This window comes from Anoplopoma fimbria, chromosome 2, assembly GCF_027596085.1.
Source record: "Anoplopoma fimbria isolate UVic2021 breed Golden Eagle Sablefish chromosome 2, Afim_UVic_2022, whole genome shotgun sequence".
Taxonomy (NCBI): domain Eukaryota; kingdom Metazoa; phylum Chordata; class Actinopteri; order Perciformes; family Anoplopomatidae; genus Anoplopoma; species Anoplopoma fimbria.
Window position 1 is genome coordinate 15934931 of NC_072450.1, and position 14397 is coordinate 15949327.

The window sequence follows — 14397 nt, forward strand, 5'->3', positions numbered from 1 at the left end:
GCTTATACTTACTTTTATCACATTTGGATGTAATTTGAATAACTTGCACAAACTAAATTAGGTTATGTTGTCAAACTGATATTTAAATAAAGATAATTCCTTATAATGTGTCATACATTTTCAATAACGCACTTTTTTTTTAAGAGGAATTGGTGAAGTAAGACGAAAATGTTCATACAGCCACACACACACACACACACACACACACACACACACACACACACACACACACACACACACACACACACACACACACACACACACACACACACACACACACACACACACACACACACAAACAAACACTTATAGATGCACTCACTTCTCTGCACTTTTATAAATCTATACCATAGAGCATTTGGTTGATTTAGTGCGCTGAAGTCTTAAAATGAGACAGGCTGTTCCCCACAGGCCAATTCATTATTGGGATAACCAAAGTGTGTGGTTCCAGTGCCGCTGGAGAGCCAACCCTTTGCATTCACAAAAACAAGTCCTTTACACATGCTCCTGCTCATAGCCATTTGTAGCAAATATCTATGAAAGCCTTCTAGTAAGGATACCTCTTTCCTTTAGTACAAATTCATGTGTATGTTTTGGGGATTTTTGTCAAAACTTGTCAGTATCAGAGAGTGAGTATTACTTTTGTTGTTATGTTAAACATTTTTTAATTATGACGCAACTATAGTAGACATTTAATTTGTCTGTTAAAATGTAAGTTCTGCATTTCCCAACCTGGACCACATTTTCCCATGTTTTTTTGTGACTATTGGGAACAACAATTTTTTGGAAATTGGTCCAGTATTAAGGGAGCACATTGCAGAAGGCAGCCGCTCTCCCTCAATACTGTCCAATTTCAATTAGTCACATAGACTCATGGGAAAATAGTGTCCAGGATGAAGAATACCAAAGTTACCCTTTAAAGTCAAATGTATTGCATCAATATATTTGCAGCTGAAATATCGTACGGCACAAGACCTGATATATTGCACAAGAGGCCCTATAGATCAATAATTAAATCACAACCATGAATGTTGCAAACCAAATCAACAATTTTACTGTACAATATCAGTGAAATGCAGTTTAGAGCCGGTGTGTGTTTCTGACTTCTCTATGTACCCTGTGAAGGTCAAGAGCGTGTCCGTAGGATTGGATCATGGCATCTCATGGTCGTATACATACATCTCATTAATGATATCACCTAGGAGACGGGCCTCTCCTTGACAGTTGACATAATTTCGAGTCATGGATTGCACCCATTAAGTTGTATAGGTATTTGCAGAAGTTTAAATTACAAGAATGACAGAATATCCAATTAAATAAGTAAATCTGTAAGGACAGAGGGCAAAGTATGGACTTAAGGTTTTTTTTTGCTTTTTTGTATCTTATAAAGATGAATCATTGTTACAAAGATTAATCATTGTATCTTATAAAGATTAATCATACGAAATCACAAGTGGACATGAAATAAATTGCACACAAGACAAAAACAGAGTGAAAGCACATGGTAAAGGTTTTATTATTCATAGTTTTCTTTTTCCATTTCCTATGTCAGTTTCCTCAAAGAAAGACTGAAAAATGCATCTTACTTTTTAATGCATACACTTCAATTTATATGACACATCAGAAAAAAATTCCCATTTTGATATATACTGATCTGTCCTATTTCTCATTCTGAAAGAAGCCTGCTCAAAGGAGGCTTCCTTGCCTTGCTGGGTAAACCATTCCTGAAAAGATGACTCCCTTGGGGGCGTCCATCCTCTTAATACTCTCTGTCTGCTGGCCATTAAACTTGTCTGGAATAAATTTTCGCCATTACAATCAGCTATAGTAAGTGGATATTTAATCTAAGCCAAAAATCTGAATGAGGTAATCATATTCAATTTTGAATTTTCTGCCAAAGAAAATCCGAATTAGAAGGCATTCGTATAGCAGATGGCCTCACCTGAACTCTGACTCTTCCAACCGTTTGCGTTATTTGTTTGTCCGCCCACATCTTGACTGGCGTCCAGGAGAATCCGTTAAGTACCTTGAAGTAAACACGTTTTTTGTATTTTTTTAAATATCCTCTGTTCTCTGTAAAATAAGCACTTTCAGTAATAGTCCCTAAGAGCTGCATTTTCTAACAAAGTAAGTTTTTAATTGAATAATATATTGAATTCATTATAGGTACTTGGGAACTTCGAGACTGAGTCCAAGTGTTGACCTGGAGTTCTGCTTAACCTCACACAACCTGCGGAGCACAGAGAAGGTTACTTAGCTATAGTGAAGTTATCCCTTAGAAGATTTACCTTTTCCACTTGCAACAAATGTTTTCAGTCCATATAATTCCTCATACAAAAAGAGAGGACTCCCTTTTCAACCTGGATTTCAAAAGAAGTAGAGCTTTGACTGTACTTTTTGGGGAGGTCTCCTTTTGATAAGCACTGATCTGAAACAGATATGTATTCCTACCTTTTAGAAGCCTTTTAAATAGAACATGCAGCTCAATGAAGCTCTTTTGACCAATTTGACCAGCTGCAAAGTATTGTGTCACTTGACGCACGTTAAATACACAGGATGTGCCATATGGACAGAAGAAGGGCAGTAGTTGAAAAGTGATTATTATTTGCCTTTACACACTTAGTCATTATATACACATAAATGATGATATTTATCAAAAATGTCATTGTTTAAATGTTTAGTAAAAGCACCAGTGGATAACCCTACAATAATGATGCGCATTTGAGTTTTTTTTCAATTTGGAATATATTATCCATTGATTATGCAATTTCCGTGACAGTAAAGTGATCTGTTTGGATAGGAACCTTAGCAGAATCTAAATTTGCTTTCAACTTCAACTAGTTCTCTATCCACTGCCAGGTTTCACCTCGGGTGCTACTTTCTAACAAATCCTCCTCTCTCTTATCTAAATTCTTAATTCATTTATATAAGCCATCCTTTGCAAAAGCCAGGTTTCATGGTTTTAAATTCTACGTATCTGGTATCTTTGAATATGCCCTCTAAGTACTCTTTGCTCTCTCAACCGTTATAATTAACTTCCTTGATTAGATGTTTGTTTTTTTTCTCAGCTGAAAGAGTGTTATATAATTGCAGAGTTCCCATGCGCCCTGAAAACCTGGAAAACAGATGATCCAGTTTCCTGTCATGGAAAATGAGAGGGAAATTCAAGTGTGTTATCCTGAAAATAAATAGATTGTCATATTTTCCTTTGGCTGAGAATAAACTTTAGTCTATCAGCGTTACCCAGATGGATAACATAGCCATATGTAAGGGCTAAGTTATGTTCAGTATAATATTAACGTTCCAATAGTAGTTTGAATAGGCTGCTAAGTTGTGGAAAGGCTGTTAACAAACCCCAAAGACACAGGGTAGCACATGCAGGTTGGATGACATTACAGCTTATGTAACCGAAACTCTGAATAATGAAAGTTACATTATAGTTCTAATTCAAATATCCCCTGCTGGTTGGTAACTGTGGTAGTTTTTACTATAGTATTATTTAATGAAACATTTGCATTATTCTATAAGCACGTAGGAGATGATTTCATAGATAATTTAAAGCCATAGAGTGCACGTCATTTAAATCAGACTTCCACACTCCTGTCTGTCATACCAGCTAGATCATCACTGAAAAAATCCCTCTGAACCAGTTTCCCACTAATGTGCTCATCTAAAACATTTCTACTTTAGTGATATAGTATGTGTTTGATTTTTCAGCGATATCGTTAGAGTGAAGTACATGAATCCATTGACCAAACACAACACAGTGTTTTGTACCGAGCACTTGATGAAAATATTTAATCTCGACATTGTAAAATCACTTACATCAAAGCATTTCCTAGGTTGTATTTTGCTCTGAAAAATCAGAGCAGAGCATTTTCTAAAGATACAGTATATATAAACACCAAATCATGGAGACAAAAAAGTAAGCATGAATTACAGTTTTTTTTAAATGACTAATATACGTTTTTGTAACCAGGCTTCTCACTGCTATGTTGGCTAAACAGTAATGTAATATTTTTAGCAAACACTGGAATGGCCCTTGAAACTTACTGAGGTCGTATATAATTACACACATATAACTGCCCTGCTGTAAATATATGCAAATGAGCACAGACTCAATTTTATAACATGATCGTAGAATCTTTTGTGGAAAACATCACGGCTGTAGCAGCAGTGTGACACAGCCGTCTGCTTGGTGGTGCTGTGGTGAATTGAGGATGTAGGCGAGGCCTTAATTTGAGAGCTCATCCATCATGTCGGAGTCGCTGGTGATCTCTGTGTTTGCTTTGACTCGGTGGAGTGTCAAGGTCAGAGGTATGATCGCTGTGATGTGAAGCATGAACAACAGAATTGTAGCTTCTGCACGCTCTATCAGTACGATTTCTCCGTTCTTGTTCTCTGAGTCTCCTAGTGTGCCCCAAACATGAAATATTGTGTAAACAGTTATTTGGCATTTATTTATTGTTCACAAGAGAAGCTGCTGTATTTTGCTGCTGTAAAGTCCTGGATATATTTTGGTGATATATCTTTGGTTATTGGCATTATGATTTTTCTCTCTGACTCTCTGATTAATAAAATAACCAGTGGTCATATTATTGGAGAGTGGCTCTTATTGTGGAAAGAGATGTTTGAGCTAGGGCTTCACCATATGATTATTTTCAGGATCGGCCAATTGATATCTTGAATAACTGATTAATTGTTGGTCTATAAATTATCATAAAACTGTGTGAAATGTTCATCGCTATTTCCGAGAGCCCATGTAGACTTATTTAAATAGTTTCTTTTTTCATAGAAATTCAGTTTACAACAGCAGAAGACGAAGAAAATCAGCAAATCCTCACATTTTATTCTGCTGATTAGCCCTCTGAATTAATTAACAGTTATGCTATAGCAGTTGCTGTATAAAATAATAGTCCTTTGAAAAAAATCCTTGTCAAATTAAATTGCTCATGTCAAAATGAGCAATATAATTTGTGGCCTGCTGCTTGTTGTGACACCAGATTAGAGAGCATCCTGATCGTATTACATACTTTTTGACATTCTTGTGCTTGACTCAAGTGTGGATTTCAGAGGGGATCCTGGAAGCTTAACAGGCTTAACCCACCTTGTTATCCCTCATTGTCCTCCTTCCTCTGCCCTCCTCATGCCACTGCTAACCTCTGCTGCACTGTAGCCAATGTACAGTCAGTCAGTGCATCTGCTCAGTCTCATATTGGTTTCCATGCGGTTTCTGTCTGGTTGAACTCCTCACCACTCTGCATGGACGATCAAGTGAGAGTTTCATTGCAACTGTTGGTGTGGCGGATAGATGGACAACTGCAGCAATATGTCTCTGTTATGTCACTTTAGAGCCTTATTTTGCATCATGTTTATGTTAATACGCTTAAATAGCAATTTGGTTTGACATGGAAGGCATGAATTATGTATCGCTGTGACCGAATCAGAGTCACTTTATTCACCAAGTAAATGCAGAGAATTATGGCCTTGATGACACTGAGGTCGAAAACTAGAGGTACAAGAAATTAAACATAAATGAAGTAAGGGTTGAATAATTTTGGTCAATTAGTATTATTACAATAAAGACATTAGACTATTAGGAGGTTTTTGGCTGCCTGCATTTTTCAATTTCCTTTTTTGCAAGATGTTCTTTGGGATCGGAGCTTGCTAGAAATCAACCCACAAAACAGGAAGAACACTATTATGCCTTCAGCACACACAGAGCAAAAGCTCATAACCTGTTGATGTTATTCATTACTGTTTATGTGTTGTTAGTAGCTCTTATCCTTCCTCTACAAAGCAGTCACACAAACAGCAATGCAAAAAAAGGACATATAATAAAACAGCAGGTCCATTCAACGTTCTGTCCCCTAGATGAGCTTTGACATCTTCTAAAGTCTCTCTGAGGGCCCAATTAGAAAGTCATACACGAGTGCTTTTGTTAGGTCTATTTTTTTCATACTGTCACAGGTGACCAAGCCGTTACTTTACTTACCCTCCCTGTGATGCACAGTATTGGTCTTTGAAGAGCAGACTGCTGGCCACAACCCTTCGAGGTCACTATGCCGGGAAAAAATATTTATTTTCTTTTTTAGTGATCTTTAGTTTGTAGTTGTGTATTATGTAAGACTTGCATGTTAAATCTGGACAGGTATTCATAGGGTTGCCTCATTTTTTGCTTTTTACCATTTTTTTATTGCTAATCCCATTTTGTCCCTGTCTTTTTTCAGCATTCCTCCAATTATTGCCCACACTCACAATTACAGAATCTACCTTAAGACCGAGAGTAAATTTAAACAAGATCAGCAATACTTGTTTATGAAAGTGAATCTCTCTCAGCTGGCTACCGATCAGGCCCCCAATTTGTGAAAATAGGTCCTCGACTTTCTATTCCTATACTTTTCTAATTGAGGTTGAGCATATAATCATACATCATGAGCCCATACTGAAACAGCTGCGGCATATAGCTTTTCTGCTAAACTTGATCGCTGAGCAGCATCAAACAGGAATAAACCTCATTATGGTAAATGCAGAGATCTTTTTTTTTTTTTTTTCTTAAGAAACTAGAGGAGATGTGTTGTCTCTAGATGTCACTTTAAAGGTGACCTGTTGACTTTTCTATTACTCACCAAAATGCATTTTGTGTATCCTTGAGATCTAAGAATGATGTGTTGAATGCATTTCTTTTCTCGTAAAACATTTGCAAAGTATTATAAATCCTGTAACGTCTACATCCATGTTTACTAGGTTGCAGTCTTTACCTTCACTGGTGCATTGCAGCATATGTTGGAGGGTCAAATGCAGAGAATTGTAATTTCCCCATTGTGGGACTAATAAAGGCTTAATTATTATTATTATTATTACTGCCACTTGTATATCAGTTGAATAGTGGAAAACCCATGGCAGGACTGTGTATAATGTCACATGTGTGCATGCATGTGCATGTGCATCCTTGTGACACAAACAGGGACCCACTCATAAAAAAATCCCTCCATGGTGCAACTAGAGGTCAAAAACTCCACAGGGAACCTTTGCTTCTGTTTGTCATTCAACCTTTATGTGAAAAAATGCCCTCTTCATCTGAGCTATTTATATGTTTAAGCAGAGCAAATACATAACTTAGGGTGAGACCTACTGCCACGTCACTATCTGATTCCCACCTTTGACCACTCCCTGTCATTTCACACCCACAGCCTGCCATGTCACATGGCTTTTCTAATCCCCAAGCCCATCAGAGCTCCAGCATGCAGCTAAACTCCTACAGTCGTCCCCTGCCTGTTCTGATATGCTCGGCCCCAGGAGACGGCCTGGAGCTCCAATTTGATACAGTCTCTTTCCCTCTGTGTTTGTGTATGAGGTCATAACAGGACAAGAGGGCATTATTTGAAAATGAAGTGATTTTATGTGTGAGTCACTGAAATATGGGGTGTCTAACAAAATCAGAAATCGTATGTTTTTTTACAACCGGCTGTAACTGTACAACCTGAGTGATAAAATATTTTTGTAAAGAAACATAAATGTAATCATTATGTTTTGTTTATATGATCCCTCCATGGGAGGACAGGACATGTATTTGCCGTTGCTTTTATCTCTGCCACTGGCACATGCTCTTTCTGCTTTTAACCTGACAGTTGACAGTCCACTGTTGCCTCCGGGCTCGATGCTGAAGTGAACAATGACTTACTTTTTGGTCGTTTTAATGGGTCTGCGATTGCCTGCAGAGCCCTAACTGAGCTCTCTGACTTCCAGTCAGCCAGTCTGCCCAATACAAGGTCTCCATGCATCAAAGGAATATTTCACCTTGAAAATATTCTTACAATTTATGTACCATTAAAATCAGTGCATTAGGAATGTTATTTTCTGATGACATGTACGGAGTTTCCCCTCAATTTAACCAGTGTTCTTCTAATCCAGGAAATGATTCTAAACAGGTAGAGTAACTCTATTATGATAATTTTTTAAATCATTGTAGGAAACACGCAGGTGTAATTAATATCATAATAAAATGAGTGCTTTCCCTTAGGGAGAGCTTTCTATTGTTTATGCTGGCTGCAGGGACATTTAATGGAGTTGAGCCATCGTTAATGTTATTACTTCCACCTGTGCTTTTTTTTGTATGACAAGACACAAAATCTGATGTGTAAAAAGGCATTAAGGGATGTAAAGTAGTGTAAATCCGACTTTCACAGCAACAGGAACACTTTTGTGGGTTTTATATACCAGCTAGGTCATCATTGAAAACTTCTTGGAATAGTCCTGGTAAATGTAACTACAGAAGAGTGGCAATTTCTTTTGTCTGAATTTCAAAAGTAGTACCTTTAATAATTACTGACTGATTGATAAACTTATTATTAAAAACGTTAACTATTATTTCTGAGAAATCTCGGTCTGGCTTTTCAACTGAATCATCTTCTGTAAAGATATTAGATGTAGAGATTTTTCTCTTGCAATTTACTCTGAACACTACATTGCAATTCAAAGGGTTAAGTGTATTGAACTTCTTTTCAGCCATCAGCACAGTAGCCATTGGCAATTTATCCTCCTCTGCTGGAAGTGTAAAACAGCCCCATATTTTATTTCACCACTCTGCTGACGATGCTATCATATATTAATATTAAATAGGCCACCCAGCTATTACATTCCCTAAAAGTCTGAACTTCTTCAGAATATCTTTCATCAAAGTTACGATGACATGCTGAATTTATTTATTCTGTTCAGTTCTAGAAATGTTATTTTTAACTGCCTATAGCGTTACTTTCAGCATTATTTGTCAGTTTTGAGGGCTTTCATTGGTCTGACTTTTTAGTATAAAATGTAGAGGTTGAGTGCCCCCTTGTATTTGTCAGATGAATAATATAAATAAAAAACAAAGCATTTGATTGACTAAAGGTCATTCATAATTCTACATTGTTTATTTTCACCCATAGACTTCTTACTGCTGATACAGTAGTTGATGTCTTGTATTTTAGGGACCTCGCTGTCAAAAAACCCACTGAAAACCGACTGAAATGCTTCTGAATCATCCTAGTGTTAATGTGCTATCATTAAAAAAATCCCCATCAATGTTTATAAAATGCTATGCCCCCTCTCAGTACAAGTTGTATTTTGAAACCGCAATAGATAATAGTTAATTAAGACAGTTTTTTTGTGTATTTGCTTGTGGAGCATGCTGAATGTCTTGCACCATAGTCAGCACTTTAAAAGTAATTAAGTAAAGAAGTTTGAAGAAACTCAATCAGTTTGGGCCAGTTAGAGGACAGCAACTAACAAATGTGGCTTGATGATAAGCATATTTCTGAATGATATTAGAGGCATATGGTCATTTATTTAGGAGCATAATTGTTATTCTTTTCTTATTTAGACAGTAAGGGCCCAGAGCTATTAGCTCAGCACATTTGGTTCCACATTTAGGGACTTAATCATTTAACGTTTGCACATATCAAATGTACTTGTTAGTGTATTTTAGAACACTTTTGTACTGATCATTTACATGATGCAGCAACATGACAGTGTTGAATATTTTCAAATCATAATATGTCAGCAGTACTGTGTCTATATCATCTATTCACTGAATTGTTGCTGCACATAAATTCTGACTTTACATAATGAGGCTCAAAAATCAGTAACGTTTGGCTGCTGTTCATCCATTTTTGCCAAAGGGTTTGAGACAGCAGATATATGATCCGTCATGTGAGAGCGGGGGAATGTGTCCCCTGTCACCTTCCAAATAGCTTGATAAAAGCCTTAAATAATGGCTCTTTGGTGTGTCTAACACAGAGACCCTCAATAGGAACATTATCACTATTACTATATATTGGGAGTTACAGGAAAGAATAAATGCAATGTCTAGTGTTAGGATATTTAGAAAGTTAATGTACAGTATCTTTTCTTAAACTGTATATCATCAGATCACCAAATCTTAAATGAGGCTAGCACAAACACAGGAGCAAGGACAGTGGAGAACAGCCTTAGTGAGCAGTAATACGAGTGGACAGAGTGCAACAACATAAGCCATGACTACAGTGTCCGGAGCTGCATCAGGACAGAAGTCAGTGTGTTGACATGTCGAGCTGAAAAAGACCAAGAGCCTTAGCGTCAGTGGATAGGCTGACTTTTATTTTGAGTGAGAGAGAGAGACAGAGAGGAGGACAGAGAAAAATAAGCAGCAGGAGAGACATCTTCTTCCGTTGTGTCAGTGGACTGTCCAGAGTTGTTTTTCCTTCAGTATTTGTTTCCTGTCATTTTGTCAATGAGAAGGGAGGGACCACTGGTGTTAATCAATCCAAGGGCAGTCTTAACATGATTGATAGGAATGGTCGAAACAAAAATAAATGTGTATATGTTGTTAGATGTGCACTTTGGATGATAGTGCATGACCCCCAGATTTAAGCATGGTGTGAATATCTCTACCAAGGCTACACAATCAGCAAAATCTTTAGGAATCTGCTATTATACATAGTTAAAGACCATCAACTCAATTTGGTACATGCACCCAAAATGTTCCTAGTTGAATTGTTTAAAATGAATGCCCTAAATTGCATCTTAAGACATACTTAAAAGTGAGTCTGTGAAACATTTGCTGAACAGCGTCCCCATGTACAAACAAGTGACATTTACAAGATAATAGTAGATGCTGAAATGTAGTGTATATGTTTAGCAAATTCATAGTCAGCAGTCTGCCTCAGAGTTATCAATAACACAACAATATCTATCTAAAGTCTGCTAAGATAAGCTAATATTAGCCATCATGAGCTGGTCATAGTTAAATCCTGGCTTCAACTATCCTTGGAATCAAACTACAAACTAATTATATTGTCTCCTTGGCCATGGACAAACAGTCAAGCTTGACCAAAAAAACACTGTGTGCTTCTTGTCAGGAGTAACAAATGATGGCGTGAATGAATGAATGAATGAATGAATAGATCTCTCTTAATGCCATGTACATTTCCCTGCATGGTTGCAGGGTTAAGTGTTTGCTGGGCTGTGGTCCAGACAGCTGATGCGTGTCTCAGCCTGCTGAGCTGTTTGCACCCTCTGAAAAAAAAAAAGCATGGTGCCGGGTGTGTGTGACATCCTCCCTCCCGTCCATACTGTCACCTCAGCAGTGCTTGGCATCACTACCAGCATCCTCCTCCAGCCCTGCACACACACACAAGTCCTCCACACACAGACAAAAGACACAGAAGGTATGTGCAACACATATGTTAAGATACTTTTTTCAATTAATATTTTCTCTCCTCTAGGACTTTTCCTCCACCTCAATACTGCAATTCTTAATACTAATTTTGATAGAACAACAGCTCCAAGCAGTCGTATGTTTGCTGCCGCCTTCCATAAACAGCCAAAACATAGGAGGGAATTGTGAGGAGCTTCCTCAGAGGCAGTTGACAAGGCTTCTTAACTTTGTTTCTCTGCTCCTAGGGTTCCATCCACCTCACTATTGAATTATACCCTCTTGTTTACCATTTTCCTCACACAAGAGAACAAAAACAGCTCAAAGCAAAAAGAGGAGCAGTGTATAATAAGAGTGGAACAGCGGGAGCCCCAGCAGTGTCATGTCTGTGTCCTGGTAGCTCAGAGATTGTGCTGGCTGCAGAGGGGGAAAAATGAGTGTGAAAATGAGGTTTGTGGTTTGTTTGTGCTGGTTGCAGAAGGTTTTAGAGACAAGTCAGGATCATGCAGCTGACTAAAGAAGTAATATTTATTGTTCATAGATGCTTGGAGTATCGATTTCTCGCAGTAGGTTATCATCAGATGGTTATTTAACTCCATCAGCAATCAGTTTTCCCCTTTTAATTTCTCAATAATTGGCTTTTGGAAAAACTCATCTGATCCATACTGCCTGATATCATCGGCTTTTCTGTATCAGCATAATCCATTCTATTTAATAATAATAATTGTCATCTTTGGATACATTGAGATTAAAATTGCAAATAATGTTCTATGGGTTTGAACAATCAATGTTTGGCTGCACAGCACAAGTTTGTAATAAAGACTGACCCACCAGTGAGTCGGTTGGGTTTAAGAAATTAAAGAATATATTGGTTTGTAAAGCTTGTGTTGCTTGCACAGCGGTAACCGCTAATTATTTTTATGATCCATTAATCTTTTTAAAATGTCAGAAGAAATAGAAAAAAAAACATAGCCAAAGGTGACATCTTAACCAGCATTGACATATTTGCTTCATGAATGAATGAAACAATGAATTGATTTTATTGACTTTATTTTCATGCCACTCCTGAAATATCAACCCCTTTCTTTAAGTAAGTTGACTTAATACCACAATGTATCACAAAATCTAGTGTTACTTGTAACAGACGATGTGACAGCTCCTGTTGCTTTGCTTTCGAGGCTGAAGCTTGATAGAAGGAGGAATCACAAAGGTACATTACTTTTGGAAAGGACCGGCTTGTAGATTGCGGACACTTCACTGCAAATTCAATCGTTTTCTCATTCTTTTACTCATTCCCTTTTACCAAACTGCTGGACTTATTTCAGGAGTTGGAGGGACTTTCTTTTTCCACTGCCCACAATTTTCTCATTCTCAGCCTCTATCACTTTCTCCCTTTATCTGCACATCTTCCCCTCTCTCGTCCATTGTTAAAATCCTCCCATATGCTCAGCTCTGTCAGAGCAGGTGGCAAACCACAGGTGGAACCCACACCTCCGCTCGGACTGGCCTCCATTCGAGCACCCAAATTCATGTTGCCACTGGGCACACTAGGCAGGGGAGGGAGGGTTGCCAGGAAGTTCTCTTTCAGTTTCAATGACCTGGTGGTTTGACTTTTTAGTGGCCTTGAAGAAGGACACATATCCTTTTGTTATCCAGCTCTTTTGTGAATAGAAAAATACATAACCCCTTTTCCCACTCTTTGTTTTATATCACTGTTTTTTTTGAGAATGGATTAAAAATTGAGGTATAGCAATTCCACTAATTACATTCGAGCACAATAGTGATTTATTGAATAAGAGGAAGTAAGTGGGATCACAAATACAGCATGAAAGGGCTTTCTTTAAGAAGTGAATGGTGTCAGTTAATGAAATTCAGAGATTTATTCCTCTGAAAACAAATTATGAAAAGCATTATGCCAGGTCTCTTGGATATTGGTGACATTTAACAATACATTAAGAGTTAGTGGCATGGGATTTTAACAGAACTTGCAAGTATTAAATATAAAATTACAGTTTACATTTAATGGTTAGGAATTTTTCTAAAGACAGAAAAAGAGCTTTACATTGCCAGCATGAAAGTAGACACTGCCTCAGGCTAATCATTGAGTGCAATTCAGAAAACATGTTCTCAGGTGCCTCAGTCATTTCCACAGTATGAGCTGGATAATTCTCAGAAATATACAGTTTATGTTCAGAATGTTTTCATTCAATCAAACTTGAACAACAGTATGAGTATAAATGACTCATATGTGAGTATCTTGGATCCTTTTGCAAATCCAGGTACATGTTTGTCATCAAAAGGTTCCCTCCAACACTGAAGCGCTTGTTCGGAGTGCTAGCTGGGTGCACTTCAACAGAAGAAACATGCTGAGAGGTTGGAAGGTGTGACAGGACTGCAAAGCTTTACAAATGGATAAAATAACCCCTCTGTGGATATGTCGAGGTTGTGCTGAGAATAAAATGAGACGAGAGGACAGGGTCAGATGACACACCATCATATCTGTCTACTTGTCGCTTTAATCACCTTCAGCATCTTTATGATTGTTACTGAAATATAAACCTCTTATCTCTCTTTTTTCCTTTTTTTGAAGCAAAGGCATATACTGCAAATACTGCAACATAAGTCTGTGTGTTATCACAGTTATACTTGAGCAAACAGCTGCCATCTCATGAAAAGGCTTATTCTATTTGTTCCACTTTGTCTTTTTCTCTCCATTGGGAATAAATGTCTGCCCTTGAGGAACAGAAATCTTTGTGACTATTAGAAATATGTGTGTGTACCTCTATAACTGGTGAGTGATTTGTTCCACCTTGTTACATATGTTAAAATGATTACCAATCAACCGTCAATTATAATATTATACTCAAAGGTAAATATAATATATATATATTTTTTTCATCTGACACCATCAACACAATCAGAATGGATCCCTACAACTCCAGCCGTCTGGTAAACGTGTACTGTTTGAATCAGGTGTCCTACATGGTGGTGTGTCATACCTGGCTTTTCATAATGGCTTCATCCGTCATGTTTAGAGAAGGTAACTTTGTGCTGACAGGCAACAAGCAAATAGGCTGTCAGTGTTTTCAAGCTGCCAGTTAATAGAGCAGAGCATCATTTTCTACAGTTATTGGCTTATGGCGGCAGGAATGTGGTACCACTTTCCTTACAAAGCACCCTGTATAATGGGTTTATGAAATGTAAATAATGGCTTTAACAAATCA

At 37.6% G+C, this 14397-nt stretch overlaps 1 protein-coding gene across 1 annotated transcript in view; it reads left to right on the top strand.

Annotated features, from left to right (window-relative positions):
- The window catches only part of kiaa1549lb (KIAA1549-like b), a 53256-nt gene that overhangs the window by 7098 nt on the left and 31761 nt on the right, over positions 1-14397 (top strand). The gene's annotated exons all lie outside the window — the stretch shown is intronic.